General features: G+C 37.7%; 1 pseudogene; it reads left to right on the forward strand.

Annotated features, from left to right (window-relative positions):
• The first annotated feature begins 9,698 nt into the window (after window positions 1-9,698).
• LOC134479062 (calpain small subunit 1-like) lies at window positions 9,699-10,173 on the forward strand (annotated as a pseudogene).
• The last annotated feature ends 12,821 nt before the right edge of the window (window positions 10,174-22,994 follow it).

The raw sequence follows: 22,994 nt of genomic DNA on the forward strand, positions 1-22,994 counted from the left end.
ATAGAGCTTCTTTTTGACTTAATGTTTTTCTTTCTGCATGTCTGGCTGGGTAAAGATTGTTTTGAGGTTCCCTGCCCAATCTAATTTTGTTTTAGTTTTATGAAGAATTTGATTAGTATTTCGGTAGCAATTTCATTGAATTTATAAATTATATTATGGCATGTACATTTTTACAATATTTTCCTAAATTACAAACATATTTAATAATTTCTTTTACAGATATTTTTCATCTATTTGGTTATATTTTTCTTAGGTACTTTTCATTGTTGTTGTAGCACCTTAGAGTAGAATTGCATTTTATTTTTTGTTTTTGCTTTTGTTTTTGCTTTGCAAGACAAGGTTACTCTGTGTAACAGCCCTGGCTCCCCTAGGACTCCATAGACCTGGTCAGCCTCAAACTCACAGAGTTCTGCCTGCCTCTGCCTTCCTGAGTGCTTGGATTAAAGGCATGTACCACCATCACCAGGGGATTGCATTTTATGATTTGTGTTTATATAACGTAATCAACATAAAGCAAGTTGCTTTGTATACCACGTATCTTTCTGAATTCATCTATATAATTTGGATTCTTTGCTGAGTTTATCTAACTTTACTTCGTTAGATAATAACTTTTAATGGAGTTTTGTGTATATAAAATTATGTCATCTATAAAGATGTCAATTTAACTTAAGGTTATTTCTTTTTAATAGACAGTCAAAGTGAACATTCTGTTCAATGCCAGATTTTACTTCGAAAGCTTTCAGCTTATTTAATCTTTTAAATTAGCTAGTGTAAATGACCTATAGTTTCTTAAGGTATCTCATATAACTGATATATTTAACATTTTATCATGAAACAATGCCAAATACCAAAATACCAAAAAAATAAAATTCAATTCTATCATAAATTACCATATGTTACAATGAAAATTTGTGCTTCTCTGAAAGACTCCTGTTGGATCATGCTGAATAATGTTTCTAATTTTGGCATCTAAGGTCATCATGGTTGTGGTTTCCTTTCTTGTTCTGTCTGACTTACTTGATAACAAGGAAGTCTAGCTTAATAAAATGTACTTGGAAGAATCCCTTTACTTTCTATGATTTGGAATAACCCAAGGAGAGCTGTTGTTGCTCTTTCTTTAACTGTGTGGTAGAATCCACCAGTGAAGTTATGTGGTCCTGGACTCTTGCTTATAGGGGACATTAAATCTTGGTTAAGTCTTGTCACTTGTTATTGGCATATCTGAGTTTTATTTATTAAGTCATTCTGGCAAGATGCATGTGTCTAGAAATGTGCCCAATCTTTTACATCATTTTTGCTGCTCTTTTATTGTTTATAATAACCTCTTGTGACTTTTTTTGACATCTGCTGCAATAATCATAATTATTTTTATAGTCTTAGTTTTTCATAGTTGAGGGTTTGTCCATTTTAAGGACCGGGTTTGTTATTTGGTACTTTGTAAGCTTCATTTCATTTACTTTTTACCATAATCTTTATTATTTATTTCCTTCTAATTTGGATTTCATTTGTTCTTCTTGCATGTTTCTTGAGATGCTGCAATAAATTGTGTATTTGAGAATTTTGAAAAATGTAGGCTACAGACTTCCTTTACAGTGCTATTTTTAACATGTATGCTATGGATTTTGGTATTATTTTACTCTCCATTTTCACTTAAGATTTATTAAATTTGGTTTCCCACTTGGCTCAGGAGTGTTCAAAATAAGTTGTTTACTTTATATATTCATATAATTTCAAGGTTTTTGTTATTGACTTAAATTTTGGCACTCATTGAGACTTGTTTTGTTAGCATATAAGTTGCCATTTAAGTTTCATTGGAGAATATGGTATGTGTTGATATGAAAAAATGAGTGTTTGGAAACTGGTGTGTGTTCTCTGTGTCTGCTAGGTCTACTTGGTCCAAGGTGTAATCTAAATCTAATGCTGATTTCGATTTATGTCTGAAATATCTAACTGCTGCTGGAAGTGAATAATAGAGTGTCTGTCTTGGAATCTATTCCTTTAAAACTGTCAGTATAACTACTTTACATATTTGAGTATTCTAATATTGAATACACACACAATTATTTCTTGCTGTTGAATTACATAATGAGCTTCTTTGTCTCTTTTGATCTTTTTTGATTTAAAGTCTGTTTTATCTGCTGCAAGTATGGCTACTGGCAATTTCTTGAGGATTATATTTTTAATTAATATATATCCCATTCTTTCACTTTCAATTGTATATAACAGCACAGGGTGGGGTGTGAATTTCTCCTAAGCAACATACACTTTTGTTCGTTTTATTTAGTGACTTCATGACTTTTATGAGTTCATCTATCTCACTCAAAGTCATAGATGTTTAGGGAAAGTCCCACGGAAGTAGTTGTGCAGCTTATTTTCCATCGTTGTCGTTGATGTTCTTTCTCCCCTCTAATAGCCTTCCTTTATGTGTCAAGGACTTATTCAGTCAGTTTGTTTTGATTTTTTGTTGATAAGGGTTGCAGATATTTTGTAGCTCCCAAAAGATCATGTATTAAAGGGTTTGTTTCCAATAAACACATTGTTAAAGCTTTGGGGAAGTAATTCAAATAAGAGGACTCAAGTTCACCAGTGGGCTAAGACATAGATGGATTTATATGTTAATCACATTATTACTAGGAGATATTAAAATACTAAGAAATGGTAGAAATCACTGAATGCCTGTCTTGTATCTCACTCCTTTCACTTTCCTGCATGTTCCTTTTCTATTTCCTGCCTGACACGGAACGAGCAGCTTTGCTCTTCCATGCCCCATTGCCTTATGGGCAAGAAACAATAGGACCAACGGTTTTAGTCTTTCTACTAAAGACGCAAATGCATGTACTATTCTTATAATATCACATCTATTCTCTCTTTGGTTAGTCTTTTTTTTTTTTTTGGTTCTTTTTTTCGGAGCTGGGGATCGAACCCAGGGCCTTCTTTGGTTAGTCTTGCCAGTGAGCTTTGTATCTTCCCACGCTTTCACCTTAGCTACCAACATTTCTTTGAGCGTGGAGAGCTTCCTTGAGTATTTCTCACAGGACAGACACATCTGTCTGGTTGGTGGCTTTATATAAAATACCTCAGATTGTATTTGCGGTCTTGTCTCTCACCCATTCACAAAAGACAGCTTTGCTGGACTGATTGTTCACGGTTTGTTTTCTCTTCAGTTCTGTGAAAGCCCCATGCCCACTCGGTTGGCCTGTGAAGCGAAACCTCCTGAGAGTTCCACTGTGATGCATAGCATCACTCACTCCATGAGGTTAGCTTAGTTTCTCTTTCTTGCAATCCTGAAGAATATTTATTGTTTATCCTTGACACCACTGCTATAAAGTACCTTGGAGTAGATTAGTTGAGTTGACCTTCTTGTACTAAGGGTTTATATCCTTTAGGCTTATGAAGTTCTTTTGCATGTATTTATTGATAAGATTAGTACTCACTGAAAACTGCATGAGATGACAGGTGTTGAAATTACGCACATCTATATTGAAATGTCACATGGCACCCCGAAAGTATGTATAATTACCATACCGAGTGAAAGTAGCTGCTGCTATGGCAGCTTAGTGTTCCTGAAGCCAGGGACTGCATATGCAGCATCACACAAGTGGGGCACTGTCATGGATGCCTATCATCCCAACTTTCAGGAGGCAGAAAGATCAGAAGTTTAAGGTCAATCATGGCTATGTGGAAATTTTGAGTCAGCCTATGCTACATATGACTCAGTCTTAGAAAAAAGCTTAAAAAATATAAAAACATATTAAATATAAGCTTTGTACTCCTTTGGCATTTTCTAGTTAACCCTTAAACTCTAAATATCACAGATATTACGCCATTGTCACTATTCTAAAGTTCTTGCTTACATTCTTGATTTACTTTTTCTTTTATTGCCTCTAATTGTCCTTTCCAATAGTCTTTCTTAGAACTCTTCTGTTTTATCCATCCCCTGTTTTCAATACTATCAATTTAAATTATACCTCCTATGATTTTCAGATCAAGAATTTATATACTGTTTCCATGTCTTTATTAAATGTCTCTGTTACAGTAAGAATTCATTTCTATTTTCTATAAGCTCTGAATTTTCTTAAAAGTGCTGCTTAAAATTCCCTAAGAGTTCTCCCACGTTGGCTACCAATGTTTGGTATCATAATTTGAATATTAAGGAAGTAATGTTTTCCTGGAAGCTTTTTGGGCTTGTTGGCATGCAACATCGTTAAGGGATTCAAAGGATTTGTGTTTGTTTTTCATAACCTTTGTGTGTGTGTGATTGTGTGTGTGTGTGTGTGTGTATGTTTATGTGTGTGTATGTGTATGTGTGTATATGTGTATGTGTGTGTGATTCTGTGTGTGTGTGTGGATGTGGATGTGTGTGTATGTATATGTGTGTGTATGTGTGTGTATGTGTATGTGTGATTCTGTATGTGTGTACAAATATAAAAGAGGATGTATAAATGCTAAAGTTTAATAGATAATGCCAAATTGTCTTAATAAAATAGCTGTGCCAATTTATAGCCTCATTATCTGAATCCCCATTGCTATATATTTATGCTGATATTCTTAAATTTCTTAAAATTTGACAACCCCATGGAAACATAATGCTATTCCTCTGGTTTTAATTTACATTCTTGTAATCACTAATGAATTTGAGCACTGTTTTATACTTTTATTGCCAAATATTGTTTCCTGTTCTGTGAAAGGCTTGTTATTTTTGCTTATTTTCACAACTTTTTGAAGTATTCTTTTTCTATTTATATATTCTAGACACCAGCTATTTATTAAAAATGCATTGTAAAGTTTTTTCACAATTAGAGCTTGTCTGGTTATCTCCCCAAGGGTTCTTTTGATGAGTAAAAGCCCTCAGTTTTAGTGTTGTCTGATTTATCAGTTCTTTTGCAGCGAGCTAGCACTTTTAGGAGTTTAGTGAGATATTGTTCCCCATAGTTTCATCATGACGCTATTTCCTGTTTACTTCTAAATCTTGTAAGCAATTCTTCTTTCAAGTTTCCTGCAAAGACTGGAATAATACCAGCTGTAGGCGTTGATGTAGTAGGAACTTCAGGGCAGAAGCAGGATATATTGAATGGTGCTACTCTGGCTGCTTTCTCTGAAGTGGTGTGCTCAGAGAAAATGTTTTCTTTCAGTACTGTCTTCTGTCAGTTTCAAGATCAGATATGCCGTGTCTATGATCAACAAATTGGAAATGTTCTTTTGATGGAGCATAGGGCATAAAATAAAACAGGATCCTTTATTTGTTTCAGTGGTAACTTCCCATAATATTATGCTTGTTCATGAAGAGAAGTATGCTGTTTCTCACTGGTACAGTGGTGGATATGTCAGGGCAGATGAGTCTCATCATTCCTCTAGGACAGCATCTCTGCAGCAGACTGGGTGATCAGAAGTAGCCTTAACTGCAGGGCCAAGGCAAGAGGTGATTATTAGTTTATGGGTCATGTATCTCTTTAGCTCTCCTTAGCACTAAGGATCAGTCATTTCAGTCACCCTAGGCAGAGTTGTAGTATTGTCCTTAACAACCACTGACACACAGAACATTGGGCTATCCTGGTGAAGAGGCTGGAAGGCCATGTGTAGCATGTGAGCAAGAATAGAAAGGGCAGTTCAGCCTAGGGAAGAAATGAGGGCTGGTATGTGGTGTGTGTGTGTGTGTGTGTGTGTGTGTGTGTGTGTGTGTGTGTGTGTGTGTGAGAGAGAGAGAGAGACAGAGAGAGAGAGACAGAGAGACAGAGAGACAGAGACAGAAATAGAGAGATTTAGGGTACATCTTACAACCTCAAACCAATTTAGAAACTGATAAGTCTAGAGATGCTTCTCCTGTGATTCCAAATCCCACCAAGTTGGGATTAAGTATCACAGAATCAAATATATATCTGATTAATGATGAAACAATTCCATCTGAGAGCAAAACAAACAACAAACAAACAGGAAAGTATTCTTAACATCATTTTTACTTACCAACTTGCTTGTCATTTAAGCTGGAATAGAATCCAATTAAAAGTTGAAACATCAAAAATAAACATTTCATTTTACAATGTGCATAAAAAGTCCTACCATCTACAAACTTGAAGATAAGTTGTTTGCAGAAGAGCATTGAAGAAGGCCACTGATTAAATCTGAATTAGTAATATATTTTCCTTTAAGGGTCAGAGGGGAAACAAAACTTTTAAGTCTGTTCCATGTCAGGTATGGGAGCACATACAGGTAGTCTCAGCACTTTGAAGTTGGGGTAGGCAGATTGTGAGAGAATTCAAGGTCACTATAAATTATATACCCAGAACCCTAGATTAAAAACTAAAGCAAAAGCAATAGCAGCAGCAGCAGCAGCAGCAGCAACAACAACAACAACAAAAGCAAAAGAAAGAAAAGAAAATATAAAACGAGACAACCAAAACAAGAACATGTCTTTGCCTGTGTAGAAATGTAGGAATAAATCCAACAAAAGATCCCACTTCAGTTCATAGGCATCATCAAATGAAGAAGACACAACTAAAGACAAAACTCAATATTGGAAATATGGAAGTTCTATCAAATTCATTATTGCCTCAATAAAATCACAGGCAAACTTTCTCATTTTGTGTGTAGAAATTAACAATATTCATTCTAAAACTTACTCAAAATGAGGAAGCTAAATATTAAAAATTATGCATATCCTATGAAGTGAGTATCATGAAGTATTACAAATCATTACCTCTTGTAAGAAAATAGTTTCTTACCCAGGATCATTATGATGTTTACAACAGAATGGTAAATTTTTGTTAGATTTTTGTTTTACTCCCATTTTTGCAACTGCAACCCACTGAAGATATGTGTGGGAGACAAGGACAGGAATAACCCTTTCCTTTGTTTTCCACAAGACATAATAACCCCTTCATTAATTTCTCAAAAATCAAGCGTTAGAGCACATGTGTTATTTCGAGTTTTAGATGCCATCTTTTGTGCATTTATTAATTTCTGTAGTTTTATGCTAATTTTCTGCTTTCTTGTTGGACCCATTAGATTTCAGGAGTTAGTTCTTTTAAACTCATCAACAATCAAAGATTATGCTTACAAAAATTAACACAAAATGATGATTAGTGAAAACTCCTAGGGCAAACATTTTATATATATGAAATATATACATATACATATACACACATATATAAATTAAACACATATTTTCAGTCGGTTATAGTTGCAAAAATGGAAGTAAAACAAAATGCTAACCAGAATATTCTGTTATAAATACCATAATGACTTTGGGTAAGGAACAATTTCCTTACATCATGTAACAACTACTGATACACAGGTACAGAACATGGTGTTATCATGGTGAAGAGGCCGTATGGCCATGTGTAGCATCTGAGCCCAGGGTAGGAATGTGGGCCTGTGTGTGTGTGTGTGTGTGTGTGTGTGTGTGTGTAATATATATGATTAGTTTTTTTAATAACACAGTATGGTATAAACAATTCAAATTTAGAGATTAAAGAAAAGTTCAATAGTTCAATATTCTTCATAGCTGTGAGGCAACTATTGTCACTCTGCTTATTTAAAACACATGGGAAATGAGTTAAGAAGATTGTAAGTGATTATTATTTGCACAATTAGTAAGTAGCAATCTGTCACCAGATGGTTCTTCCCCTGCTACAGCTTTTACCAGAGCTCCAGAGAATGACTTTTCTTAGAGTGTGGAATGATGAGCATAAACAGAAAATGTGGAAGAGGTGCACTTTGAAAGGTTTTAAAGTCAGTCTCCAGGTAGACGAAAAATCCATGTAGAATTTCATAATGGTAGTGGCCAGTATTGTTGGGGCTGGAGTGGTGCTATTTTTAATGGGAAAAGTCATGGTAAATTAATTTGAATGGCATGATATCTAGCCTGTCATATGATCACCACACAGCATATGAGGGGAATATATGAGCACCCTTGCAAACTTCTCAGTTACAGCTGTATTTCTATGCTTGTAAATGTGATCAAAGGGTTTCTTTCATTGTAGAATCCTTTGTTGTATCTGGACTTTTATTTCGATTCAAGCTACATTTACCTATGAGCACCAGGAAATCATCCCAGATCAAAGGGTGTTTTCTATCCTGTTTTCATGACTTATCCTTGTAATGCTTCCTGAACTTGTGCAGTAGGAACAGGTTTGTTGCCAGTACTGAAACTGTTTAACAGGTTCAAACTAAATAAAATGTGTTCTCAGCCGAAGTTGGCTTATTAGCCATTGGCTATTATTTCAAATATTAAGGTGATCTGGAAAGAAAAGAAAGGAAATATATTTTCCAAATGAAAGGAGGTGGAGAAAAACGTAAGGAAAGTGGAGGATTCATGATTGGAGGAGAAGTGATGGGAAGAAGAGAAAGTGTATTACTCTAGAAAATTTTCCCTGGTTCAAAATGGAGCAAAAAGAGGGAAGGAAGAACAGAAGAGGCAGACCACGGGGATATCAGATTAATGTATACACCAAATGTGGAATTCCCTAACTTTGATTCTTGGGTGATTTATTAAAATGTCATTATGAGTAAAGTAACACCTTTTGCAGTATTGGTAGGAGGAACAATGATCATGATGCTATGGGCTTAGTTCTTTTATGTCTGTTTTCTTTCTCTTTCCAAACACAGTATACAGACTATGGTTCTAAACATGTATACATTATAAAGAAAACAAGTTTATGTTTGTTTGACTCCAAAGGTGAGGTCCGAAGTTGAGCAACCACATCAGGCAATAGATACACTTCTTGTTGACAGCTTCCCAAGGGGTAAAGGAGCTCATACATTAAGGGAGGGGGCATATGTATGTATGTGTGTCCTGCCCCCTCCTCATTTTCTTAAGTTACTAGAAAATTTTCATCACGAAGGCTCTAACCTAGTGACCTCATATAATCTGTTTTTTTCCCTAAGGTTACAATGGCAGACACCATAGTTGAATTATTTCTCCTCCAACATACCCCCACACATGAGAGCTAGGGTAGAATGGGTGCACTGAAACCATTTGTACAACATAGTAGCAACACTAAATAAATAGACATCAATATTGGCTGGGTTGTGGTGGCACATGGCTTTAATCTTAGCATTTGGTAGGCAGAGGCAGCCAGATCTCCGAGTGTTCCAGACCAACCTGGTCTACAGCATGAGTTCCAGGACAGCTAAGGCTATACAGAGAATCCCTGTTTCAAAAACCAAAACCAAAACCAAAACAAAATAGAGACCCCTGTTGAAATTAACAGTGTTTTCTCTTTTGTGTTACATGAATCTTTTAAAATACAATGGCATCTTTCTTATATATAAAATTCATAGTAACTCATTCAGAAATCAATCTAGTATCACTTAAAAAGTTAACAACACCCTAACAGGACACAGCGGGAGGCTTTGCAGCAGGGGAGCAGGACCAGGGACTTCAGGATTCCATTCAGCTGCAATAACATTCTTGCTGAACTCCTTCTTGAAGGGCCGGTGGAGGTGGGAGAAGCAGGGGTCTGGGCGGGAGCCTGGGGAAGGTGCTCAGAGGCCTGATTAGTGGAGCTGCTGGCAGCGGTGGAACTGCCATGTGTGGCGTCCTGGGTGGAGTCATTAGCACCATCCCATCAACGAGGCTGCTGTGCAGTACAACCCTGAGTGCCCCACCTCCATGTAGCCATTACTCTAATATTGAGGCCAACGAGAGTGAAGGGGTCTGTTAGTTCAGGAACCTTTTTGTCCAGCTGGCTGGAGATGACATGGAGGTCAACACCACAGAACTCATGAGTATCCTCAACAGGTCGTGACCAGACACCCGATCTGAAAACTGATGGGTTTGGCATTGACACTTGTCAGAGCATGGTGGCTGTTATGGATAGTGACACCACAGGCAAGCTGGGCTTTGAGGAATTCAAGTACCTCTGGAACAAGATTAAAATGTGGCGGGATATATATAAACGCTTTGATGCTGACTGATCAGGGACCATTGATAGCCATGAACTCCCAGGGGCCTTTGAGGCAGCAGGATTCCACCTGAATGAGCACCTCTAGGACATGGTCATGGTCATCCGCCGCTAGTCAGATGGGAGCGGGAATATAGATTTCGATAACTTCATCAGCTGCTTGGTCAGACTGGATGCCATGTTCCGTGCTTTCAAGTCTCTTGACAAAAATGGCACTGGACAGATCCAAGCGAACATCCAGGAGTGGTGGCAGCTGACTACGTATTCCTGAATGGGAGTCACAGACCTGCCCCCTCACAGCTCACTATGGAGTCACCTTGAACTTGATCCTGTCTGCAGCCACATTTTTATGGTCATGTCAAGAGGCTACCCAGAGGCGCTTCTTTTCCCAATTCTGGTACTCAGCTTCTAGTCAGCAGCCAGAGCTCAACATGCCCCAGCTTGCTGCACCCTGAGTTACCCCAGGCTCTGAGACAAGCTAGCTTGTACTGCTGAAGGGTCTCTCCACCCTAGAACACCCAATCCACACCCTCTGTGACCTCCATCCTGCCTGTGTGCCAAGCCTAGCACTCCTGTTGCTTCCATGTCCCAAGGGCCCTGTTTTAGTTCTGGGAGAATCATGCCAGTCCCTACACACCCTTTATACACTCACACAGTGACCTCCCAGGCAGCTAAGTAAACTCCGGGCCATCCGAGTGCACACACCAAAGCAAACAAACAAACAAACCAACAAACAAACAAACGAACAAAGTTAACAACATTTCTGTGAAATTAATATACTCATTAGTATAATAAATATGGTCAAATAATTAAAATATTTGGAAAATTTGAAATAGGTTTATTTGTTCAGATTCGATCCAACAAGATTCCTTCCTTTCCTTCCTTCCTTCCTTTCTTCATTTTCTCTCTCTCTTTCTTTCTTCCTTCCTTTCTTCCTTCCTTTCTTCCTTCCTTCCTTCCTTCCTTCCTTCCTTCCTTCCACCTTTCCTACCTTCTTTCCCTCTTTCTCCTCTTCATCCGTCTCTTCTCCCTCTCCTTCTTCTTGCTTAGGTAGGCTTACATTATCAGTTGTATTTGGCAATTAAAATTGTTCTTAGAATAGAAGCCACAGTGAGTGGGGAGGCCTGTCAGGAGGGGACATTCTCTTGGAGACAGGGAGCAGGGAGGAGTGGAGTGAGGAACTGTGGGAGGGCAGACTGGGAAGGGGACAATGAATGGATTGTAAGAAAAAAAATAAAAGTAATGAAAAAGGACAAAACAGAAGTTAATTTGAAAAAAATAAATTTCTTAATACATATGAAATTTATTGTATATGTGATATATATATTTTACACACACACACACGCGCGCGCGCGCGCGCACACGCACACACACACGTAAAGTCTTTGATGAGTCAACTTTTCACATTTCTCCCATTAATTGGAATTGGACATGGTAGCGTTTTAGACTAGATACAATTCTTCTTATCTAGGACTTTAAGAACAAAAGAATAATTTGGACAGCTCTTTTCTTAAGACAGGAACTCTAGTCTGAGAATAATCAAATTCTGTTGAATTTGCAAAATGATCTCCTTAGTCTCATTCAGTATGTTAAGCAGTAAGTGAGTGATGATGAGGACTCTTCAGTTCTAATGGAATGAGAATTTTCCTCAGAATTAAATGCCTTCCCTCTTGCGTGCTTTATAAAGCCATTTGCAATATCAGTAGGGACTGTGTAAAAATAAGAACTAAAACTTAACTGAAATTCTTACTACTCTTATTGTTTTTGTATTATTTTTGACATTAACATATTGCCACATTTCTTCCTTCCCTTTCTTGCATACAACTCTCCCATATACTTCTCCTCCAAACTCATGGTATCTTTTTTTCATTAATTGTTTTTGTATGTATATATATATGTGTATATGTAGGTGTATGAGTATATGTATATAATATATATGTATATGATGTATGTTTGTGTTTATGTATGTGTATTTGTATATTATGCATATATATATGCATATACATTTCTAAATATACTGTTCAGTCCATTATAATGCTATCTTATGAATATTTTCTTACCACTTGGTAAGACCATTTGATGTTGCCTATGTTAAGCTCACATTCAGCATTCATGGTTGTGTGAACTTAAGCTTGTAGTTCCTTATGTTGCTAGGAGACACACTAATTTGTGTGCTCTTCCCATGGATGACCACTTTTGCTCTCAGCTTTCTCTGGTTGCCTGTAGGATTGAGGTCTTGGCTTTGGCATGTCCACTTTGGCGTGGCTGTTGGTGTTGCCTATGTTAAGCTCACATTCAGCATTCATGGTTGTGTGAGCTTAAGCTTGTAGTTTCTTATGTTGCTAGGAGACACAACCTCATACTTTAGTTTAAAGAGAAGTAGATGGAGGCTATTTTTTTTTAATTTTTGATTTAGACCAGAATTAAAAACAATACTTTAAGAAAGGCCTCAAATTAATATAGATATCAGTTACCTCATTATAAAATAAGCTGTCTTCTAATTTCCTTCTGGCTGTAATATTGTATTCACGTGTTTGGTCACTTTCAGGTTTCTCATGTTTGTATTGATGCCTACCTACTGAGAGCACTAGTAGATTTTTGGTCCATATCTTCAGAATTTACGTGATGCTATTGTATGTCTGATCATTGTTCGTATCCAGCTTTATTTATCATTTTGCCCTTTTCTGTAGAGTTTAGTGTGATAGATAATTATATTTTTAAGTGACTTTCTTATGTGTCATATGAATTTGACAAAATAAAATTATGTCAATGGACCAAGGACATTTCTAAGACATTTCACAATTAAAATCAGAGCCACAGTTAAGTAGTAATATACTGGTGAAGTATAACATCTGTATTAGAAAGTACTGATTAGTACAGGAATTTTTCTACACTCTCCAAATGGAATAAATTAGGCAAAAATTAAAAAGCTATGTAAATTAATATATACATATTGATAAACACTTTTTATACTGTCGGTAGACAGCAATTAATGTCTGGTTATCTGAAAAGGTAACAGGCCACACTCACTTGATAGTAAGAATCTTCAGATACATCAGGGATGAGCTGGGATCTCAGCCTCAGATATTTCATAATTTGTTTGCTAAGTAAGAAGAAATGATATGCTTCTTGTGTGTCTGGGCAAGAGGTGCCCTTCCTTTCATGACATTTGTCAGCCAATGTAATCTGGTGGAAGATAATACGACCACCTTCCGTCTCTTATATACAAAAGGAGTTTGGCTAGTTAAAACATTCTGATGTGTTTCCTTAATACCAGTCAAATTTGGGGTTGGGTGGGTATAGCTCAGTGGTATACGTTCACCTGGCACACTGAAAGCCCTATGCTATATCTCCAGCATGAAAAAAAAGTAGAATTAAATTTCTATAAAAATATTACCCAAAGATATTTTTGCTGCTGCTGTTGTTTTTACTCAAGACTGAGTAAATGTATCAAGACAACTCACAAGGAGCAATAGCCACAAAAAAACTGAGCAGTGCATGACTAGCTTCTAATAAACATTTCATGTGTGCTGATAAAATTATGGTGTGGCCTACTTTTCACTTGCCAGTCCTCAGTAGAATTCAGAAGATCTTCTACTTTTATGCAAATTGCATCTTGTGGTCCTATATACAGTAGAGAGAACTATTTTTGCTTTGGAAGTTGTCAGTTGGAGACCTTTCATCTCTCTCCCCTTGGGTTCTTTATTTCTCACAATCAAATATTATTTTTATATTTCTGGCTTCCGGGTAGATGACACTTATACTGATACCAAATATATGCCCATGGTAAATATTTGACTTTAATTTTTGATATTTGAAGGTTATAAATATTCTTCCTTTCATTGCAATCCTATTTTGTGTTAGTCACTAATGTTTTTTGACAGGAAGCATTTAACTTCCATATTTCTTTTTTTTTCCTTTTTATTTATTTTTTTTTTATTAACTTGAGTATTTCTTATATACATTTCAAGTGTTATTCCCTTTCCCGGTTTCCGGGCAAACATCCCCCTCCCCCCTCCCCTTCCTTATGGGTGTTCCCCTCCCAACCCTCCCCCCATTGCCGCCCTCCCCCCATAGACTAGTTCACTGGGGGTTCATTCTTAGCAGGACCCAGGGCTTCCCCTTCCACTGGTGCTCTTACTAGGATATTCATTGCTACCTATGGGGTCAGAGTCCAGGGTCAGTCCATGTATAGTCTTTAGGTAGTGGCTTAGTCCCTGGAAGCTCTGGTTGCTTGGCATTGTTGTACTTTTGGGGTCTCGAGCCCCTTCAAGCTCTTCCAGTTCTTTCTCTGATTCCTTCAATAGGGGACCTATTCTCAGTTCAGTGGTTTGCTGCTGGCATTCGCCTCTGTATTTTCTGTATTCTGGCTGTGTCTCTCAGGAGCGATCTACATCCGGCTCCTGTCGGTCTGCACTTCTTTGCTTCATCCATCTTGTCTAATTGGGTGGCTGTATATGTATGGGCCACATGTGGGGCAGGCTCTGAATGGGTGTTCCTTCAGTCTCTGTTTTAATCTTTGCCTCTCCCTTCCCTGCCAAGGGTATTCTTTTTCCTCATTTAAAGAAGGAGTGAAGCATTCACATTTTGATCATCCGTCTTGAGTTTCGTTTGTTCTAGGGATCTAGGGTAATTCAAGCATTTGGGCTAATAGCCACTTATCAATGAGTGCATACCATGTATGTCTTTCTGTGATTGGGTTAGCTCACTCAGGATGATATTTTCCAGTTCCAACCATTTGCCTACGAATTTCATAAACTCGTTGTTTTTGATAGCTGAGTAATATTCCATTGTGTAGATGTACCACATTTTCTGTATCCATTCCTCTGTTGAAGGGCATCTGGGTTCTTTCCATTTTCTGGCTATTATAAATAAGGCTGCGATGAACATAGTGGAGCACGTGTCTCTTTTATATGTTGAGGCATCTTTTGGGTATATGCCCAAGAGAGGTATAGCTGGATCCTCAGGCAGTTCAATGTCCAATTTTCTGAGGAACCTCCAGACTGATTTCCAGAATGGTTTTACCAGTCTGCAATCCCACCAACAATGGAGGAGTGTTCCTCTTTCTCCACATCCTCGCCAGCATCTGCTGTCACCTGAGTTTTTGATCTTAGCCAATCGCACTGGTGTGAGGTGAAATCTCAGGGTTGTTTTGATTTGCATTTCCCTTATGACTAAAGATGTTGAACATTTCTTTAGGTGTTTCTCAGCCATTCGGCATTCCTCAGCTGTGAATTCTTTGTTTAGCTCTGAACCCCATTTTTTAATAGGGTTATTTGTTTCCCTGCGGTCTAACTTCCATATTTCAAGTCCTTGATAAATTTGCATCCGTTAGCCCCTATGACTTTCTTTGGGTGGAGTAGTCTGGTCAACTCTGATGAGAAAGCTTTAAACAAAAGTGATATATTACCTCCCAATGGGAATGTCATACTATCTTTGGGAAGTTCTACAAATTATTCATTTCTCCACTAAGCTGACTACTGGATAGGAGGAATAGGCAATTCTTCACTCTCTGGGTCCCTAGGTAATGAAAACTCCCTTTGCTAACCCGTGATGAATATACCCTGTGAGAGAGATGTAATTACATTTCTAGGCACTGAGATAATTATTGCAGTAAATTCTAGCCTTTCCTGACTCATTTCCATGCAAAATTCCATTTCACAATGCTGGATACCATTTATTTTTATAATTAATTAATTATTGAAAAGAATATTTTCATATATGATATTTTGATAATGATTTTTTGTCATCATCTCCTCCCATATCCTCCCCATACCCTGACTTATTCAACTCTGCACCTTCTTTCTGTCCTGCAGAAAAGAAAATTTAAAAAAAAAACAAGCAAGAATAAAATAAAGCAGACAAAATAAAAACTAACAAAAACAAACCAAAAAATCTGGGTCAGGATTCTTCCAATTTTCTCCTGTGTCCAGAGCTCACCCAGCCCCACAGCTCTCTGTAACCAAATCCTATGGGGAAGAGAGCGGGACTCTCAGAAGTGTGGACAACCCTGAGAGCTCAGGGGAGACCACCACTTCTGCTTACATTCCTAGTCTAAGAGGAACCCACCTGGAGACCTCCGGACACAGGAACCCAGGAGCAGTCTGGGACAGGATCCTTCTTGTTTCTGCCTGAGCCCAGAGCTGACCCTCTGTCACAGCTCTCTGAACTCAGATCTGGCTGAAAGAAAACAGGTCTATAGGAGTGCTGACACAAGCTTACAGAAGAGTCAAGCCAATATCAGAGACAGCAAGAGCAGCTAACACCAGAGACAACCAGATTGCCAGAGGCAAGTGCAGAAACCTAAGAAACAGAAACCAAGACTACTTGACATCATCAGAGCCCAGTTCTCTCACTAAGGAAGATCCTGGATATCTCAACACTACAGAAAAGCAAGATTTGGATTTAAAAATCACATCTCATGATGATGATAGAGCACATTAAGAAGGTTATAAATAACTCCCTTAAAGAAATACAGGAAAACACAGGTAAACAAGTAGAAGCCTTTAGAGAGGAAGCACAAAAATCCCTTAAAGAACTACAGGAAAACACAACCAAACAGGTGAAGGAGTTGAACAAAACCATCCAGGATCTAAAAATGGAAAAAGAAACAATAAAGAAATCACAAAAGGAGACAACCCTGGAGATAGAAAACCTAGAAAAAAAAAGATCAGGAGTCATAGATGCAAGCATCACCAACAGAATACAAGAGATAGAAGAGAAAATCTCAGGGAAGAAGATACTGTAGAAAACATTGAAACAACCATCAAAGAAAATGTAAAACGCTAAAAGCTCCTAACCCAAAACATCCTGGAAATCCAGGACACATTGAGAAGATCAAACCTAAGGATAATAGGTATAGACGAGAGTGAAGACTCCCAACTTAAAGGGCCAAGAAATATCCTCAACAAAATTACAGAAGAAAATTTCCCTAACCTAAAGAAAGATGCCCATAAACATACAAGAAGCCTACAAAATGCCAAATAGATTGGACCAGAAAAGAAATTCCTCCAGTGATAAGTGAATATTAGCCCCAAAACTCGGATTACCCAATGATACAATACACCCACATATACACACAAATGCACAAATGTGACCACATACAGACTCTTTTGTAACATGGTAGATATGGAGATAACTGGTAAGCATAGGCTAAGTTCATTTATTTGTAGGAGACAATAACTACAGATGAAAGATTTCCCCAGATACTTTAGAGTTTCCCAGAAAGCATTTATCAGAAACATTTTTCATTGATGATGTAAATATTTTCAAGGCCTATGAAACTTGTGCATCAAAAACCAGTTTTCTTTTTAAGTGCAGGATTTCTCAGATGAAATTTGGGATAAAAAGGTGTATTCTCATAAAACTACCAACATTTTTTGTATATGTACATATTTGCTCCATGGCAAGGAAGGGCAAAAGTTAAACAGCAATAAAATTCATTCAGTAATTTGCCGATGAGTCTGAGCAGAAGGACTCCGTGCTTTAAAGACTAAACTTGTAACAGATTGAGCAAATACTAGAACAATTTTATAATTAGTGAATACATGTAACTTGAGAAACATTATTAAGAAATGTTATCTACCAAAAAGAGTATACAAATTCAGCACAATCTCCATCAAAATTATAATACAATTCTCCATAGAAACTAAAAGAAAAATTTCTAGATACTTGTTGAAACACTCAAAGACACACAAAAATAAACCACCACCACCAACAACAAAAACGGGTAGCTAAAACAATCCTGAGTAACAATGAAGAACTGTGATAGGCATCTCCCTCCTCAAACTCAAATTTCACTCAAGAGCTATCATACTAAAGACAGCATAGTATTGGTAAAAAACAGATACATTGACCAGTGGAATCAAACTGAAGACAAGAAATGAATGATATACTATATACCAAGTGATACCTGATTTCTTTTTTTATAAAGAAGTGAGAAATACAGACTGGGGAAAAAAACAGCATCTTCAACAAACAGTGCTGGTCAAACTGGATGGCTGTCTATGTAGAAGAATGCAAATAGATTCCTGTGTTCCACCCTGTACAATTCTTAACTCCAAATAGACTAAAAATCTCACCGTAAAGCCAGATAAAATAAGTCTGATAGAAGAGAAAGTAGGGAATAATTTTGAACTCACTGTCACAGGTAAGGAATTTCTCAACAGAACACTGACAGCAAAGACACCAAAATCAATGATAAATAAATGGGACCTCATGACACCAAAAAGCTGCTGTATGGAATAGGGCATCATCAATCAGCCAGCTACAGAATATGAAATTATTGTTTCCAACTACATATACAATGGAGGGCTAATTTCTGAAATATATAAAAGATGAAAAAATTGACGTTAAGAAAACAAATAACTCAATTAAAAATGTGGCACATGTCTCAACAAAATTCTCAAAAGACAAAACACAGAAAACTCAGAAAAAAGAAATGTTCAGCATCCTCAGTCATAACAAAAATGCAAATCAAAGCTACTTTGAGATTTCATCTTATTAACAGTGAGGATGGCCAAGATCAATAAAATAAATGACAGCTCATGCTGGCAAGGGTGTAGAGTAAGGGGAATTCTCATCCATTGTTGCTGTGAGTGAAAAATTTACAGTCACTATGGAAATCAGTGTGGTTGTTCCTCAGGAAGATGAGAATAGATTCACCTTAAGATCCCATTATATTATTCTTGGGCATATACCCTAAGGACTCCATATGCCACTATGGAGACAACTGTTCATTCATGTTCATTGCTACTCTATTTATGACAGCCAGAAATTAGGAACAGCCTAAATATCCATCAGTAGGCAAATGGACAAAGAAAATATAGTGCATTCATACTATGAAATAAGGTAACCCAGAACAAAAAAGACAGATACGATATGTATTTTCTTGTGTGTGGATGTTAGCACTTGTACTTTTAACATCCATGCTACTACCTATATAGTCTCAGAGGTTATGTATACTGTATGGGACTAGAGGGGAGGGAAGGAACACTTTGGGTGTAGAAATAGAATATGTAATTATGGAGAGATAGGGGGAAGGTGAAAACTGTGGCTTTAACAAAGAAGGGGTGGGAAAACAGGGGAGTAAGGGGAGGGACAGCTAACACTAAGAGCCATTTGAGGGATTATATAAAAACCTACTACCGTATGATATATATATATATATATATATATATATATATATATATATCTCCAAGGTTATTGATTGCCCTCCACACTCATGATAAAGCCCTTCTGCTTTAGATAGACAGTACCTATATAACTCACTGAACATGAAGAAGTCTACCCAATGCCTACCTATGGCTTTTACGATTATTAACTAATGTTTATGGTAATAGAAGGTATTCCACATGCTTCCAGAGGAGAAAGCTAAAAACTAGCTCTGCCACAAAACCTTTGATCTACAATGGTAAACTGTCTTCATGATACACTGGTACAGTAGTTGCACTAAAGTTGAGGGAGTAACCAACCATTGTCTGATTGGATTGAACACTCATTTCCTGAGATGGAACCAATCTCACTGCCTTGAGTGGCCAAGAACTGAGACTAGATAGGCTATGAACATAGGGGAAAACCAAGTACTATTGTCCTGCTAATGAAACTTTACAATAAAATGATTCCACATATCCATAAGCTGATGTCTATCTCAACCAGCAGCAGATAAGACCCTTCCTGCAGCAGATGGGAACTAATACAGAAACAATGTTCAGAGAGTGAGGGATCTTGAAACAGTCAGTCATAAATGGAATGTCTCTATCAAATTTCTCCCCTTAGGGTTCAAGGAACAAAGCAGAAGAAGAGAAAGCAAGATTGTTAAAGCCAGTTGGGAGTGGAAGACTTGGAGGAAATAAGGCCTTCTAGACACAAAAGAGTTCATTGGACCTCACAGAGACTATGGCAGCATGTACAGGGCCATCAGAGGTCTAAGCCAAATGGGATCCCAGTGCTGAGAAGAGAAGTGGGCACAAGTACCAATCCCTAAACCAGAAGCCATCTCTAACTGACAACCACTGCCAAAAGAAAAATAGTTTTCTCCTATGGAATCTCATGGAGTACAAAACCACACAGGTGAGGCTCCATGCTAAGTAGTAGATAGCCATTTAAAAAATGAACTCAAACGTTTGGTGATGCTTTGTCTCAATAATGCTTTGTTTGGGCATTTTTGTACCTTACTTGTCTTTTGTTTATCTATTATGATTACTGATTTTGTTGGGTTTTTTCTTTCTTTCTTTACTTTACTTTACAACCTGACCATAGTTTCCCCTCTCTCCCCTCCTCCTGGTCCTTCCCCCAACATCCCATACCTCCTACCCAGTCCTCCCTTTCACTTTAGAAAATGGGAGGCCTCCCAAGGATATCGATCAGCCTTGGCTGATCAAGTAGCAGTAAGTTTGGGCACATCTTCTACTGAAGCTAAACAAGGCAGCCCAGTAAGAGGAAAGGGTCCCAAAGGCAGGCAACAGAATGAGAGACTGTATTTTTCTTTTATCTTTTCTTTCACAGGATATTTTCTTTATTTCAACACTTTTTCAAATGTTATCCCTTTCCTGGTTCCCTCTCCAGAAGCACACTATACCATTCCCCCTCACTTTGCTTCTCTGAGGGTGCTTCCCCACTCACCCACCTACTCCTTCTCAACTCCCCACCCTGGCATTCACCTACACTGAGGCATCAAGCCTTCAAAGGACCAAGGGCCTCTCCTCACACTGATGCCCAACACGGCCACCCTCTGCTACATATGTGGCTGGAGCCATGGGTCCATCAATTGTACTCTATGATTGGTGGTTTAGTCCCTGGGAGCTCTGGTGGGTCTGGATGGTTGATGTTGTTCTTCCTATGGGATTGCAGATCCCTTCAGCTCCTTCAGTTCTTTCTCTAACTCCTCTATTGGGGACCCCATGCTTAGTCCAATGGTTGGACACTAGCATCCTCCTCTGTATTTGTCAGACACTGTCAGAACCTCTCAGGAGACAGCTATATCAGGCAATTGTCAGCAAGCACTTCTTGGCCTCTTCAATAGTGTTTGGGTTTTGTGTCTATATATGGCATGGATCCCCATGTGTGACAGTCTCTGGAGGGCATTTTCTTCAGAGAATGCTCCACTCTGTCTCTGAATTTCCTTGACCTTGGTACAGGGCATTAAGAATGGATCCGTTTGTATTCCTCTACATGCTGACTGTCACTTGAACTAGCAACATTTGTTGAAAATAGTTTTTTTTCCCCAACTGGGTGGTTTTAGTTCCCTTGTCAAAGATCAAGTGACCATAGTTGTGTGGGTTCATTTCTGGCTCTTCAATTCTATTCCATTGATCTGCCTTCCTGTCTCTATACCAGTACCACACAATTTTAATCAGAATTGCTCTGTAATGCATCTTGAGGTCAGGGATGGTGATTCCACAAGAAGTTCTTTTATTGTTGAGGATAGTTTTCATTAGCTTCGGTTTATTGTTATCCCAAGTGAATTTGCATATTGCTTTTTCTAACTCTATGAAGACTTGAGTTGGAATTTTGGTGAGGATTGCATTGAATCTGTAGATTGCTTTTGGCAAAATGGCCATTATTTATAATATTAATGCTGCCAATTCATTAACATGGGATATCTTTCCATCTTCTGAGATCTTCTCAATTTCTTTCTTCAGAGACTTGAAGTTCTTGTCATACAGATCTTTTACTTACTTAGTTCGAGTCATACCAAGTTATTTTATATTATTTGTGACTATTGTGAAGGGTGTTATTTCCCTAATTTCTTTGTCAGCCTGTTTATCCTTTGAGTAGAGGAAGGCTCCTTATTTGCTTGAGTTAATTTTATACCCTGACACTTTGCAGAAGTTTTTTATCAGTTCTCTGGTGGAATTTATGGCATACTATCATATCATCTACAAATAATGACATTTTAATTTCTTCCTTTCCAATTTGTATCCTTGGACCTCCTTTTGTTGTCAGATTACTCTGGCTAGGACTTCGAGTAGTACATTGAATAGGTAGGGAGAGAGTGGGCAGCCTTGTTTAAACTCTGATTTTAGTGGGATTGTTTCAAGTTTCTTTCCATTTAGTTAGATGTTGGCTACTGGTTTGCTGTATATTGCTTTTACTGTGTTCGGGTATGGGCCTTGAATTCCTGATCTTTCCAAGACTTTTACCATGAAGGGGTGTTGAATTTTGTCAAATGCTTTCTTAGCATCTAATGAGATGATCATGTGGTTTTCTTCTTTGAGTTTGTTTATATAGTGGATTATGTTGATTGCTTTCCATATATTGAACCATCTGTGGCTCCCTGGGATGAAGCCTACTTGATCATGATGGATGATAGTTTTGATATGTTCTTGGATTTGGTTTGCAAGAATTTTATTGAGTATTTTGGCATTGAAATTCATAAGGGAGATTGGCCTGAAGTCCTCTTTCTTCATTGCATGTTTGTGTGGTTTAGGTATAAGTGTAATTGTAGCTTCATAGAAGGAGGTGGGTAGTGCTCCTTCTATTTCTATAACATGGAATAGTGTGGACAGTGTTGGTTTTAGGTCTTCTATGAAGGTCTGATAGAATTCTGCATTAAACCCGTCTGGTGCTGGACCCTTTTGCTTGACCAACTTTTAATGACTGCTTCTATTTCGTTAGGTGTTATGGGGTTGTTTAGATGGTTTAGCTGATCCTGATTTAACTTTGGCACCTGGTATCGGTCTAGAAAATTGTCCATTTCCTCCAGATTTTCCAGTTTTGTTGAGTATAGGCTTTTGTAGTACGATCTGATAATTTTTTGGATTTTCTCATTTTCTGTTGTAATGTCTCCATTTTCATTTCTGATTTTATTAATTTGAATACCGTTTCTGTGTCCTCTGGTTAGTCTGGCTAAGAGTTTATCTATCTTGTTGATTTTTTCAAAGAACCAGCTCCTGGTTTTGTTGATTCATTATATAGTTCTTTTTGTTTCTACTTGGTTGATTTCAGCCTTGGGTTTGATTATTTCCTGCCTTCTACTCCTCTTGGGTATATTTGCTTCTTTTTATTCTAGAGCTTTTAAATATGCTGTCAAGCTGCTGATGTATGCTCTCTCCTGTTTCGTTTTCCAGGCAGTCAGAGCCATGATTCTTC

This window comes from Rattus norvegicus, chromosome 5 (assembly GCF_021556685.1).
Source record: "Rattus norvegicus strain SHRSP/BbbUtx chromosome 5, alternate assembly SHRSP_T2T, whole genome shotgun sequence".
Classification (NCBI taxonomy): domain Eukaryota; kingdom Metazoa; phylum Chordata; class Mammalia; order Rodentia; family Muridae; genus Rattus; species Rattus norvegicus.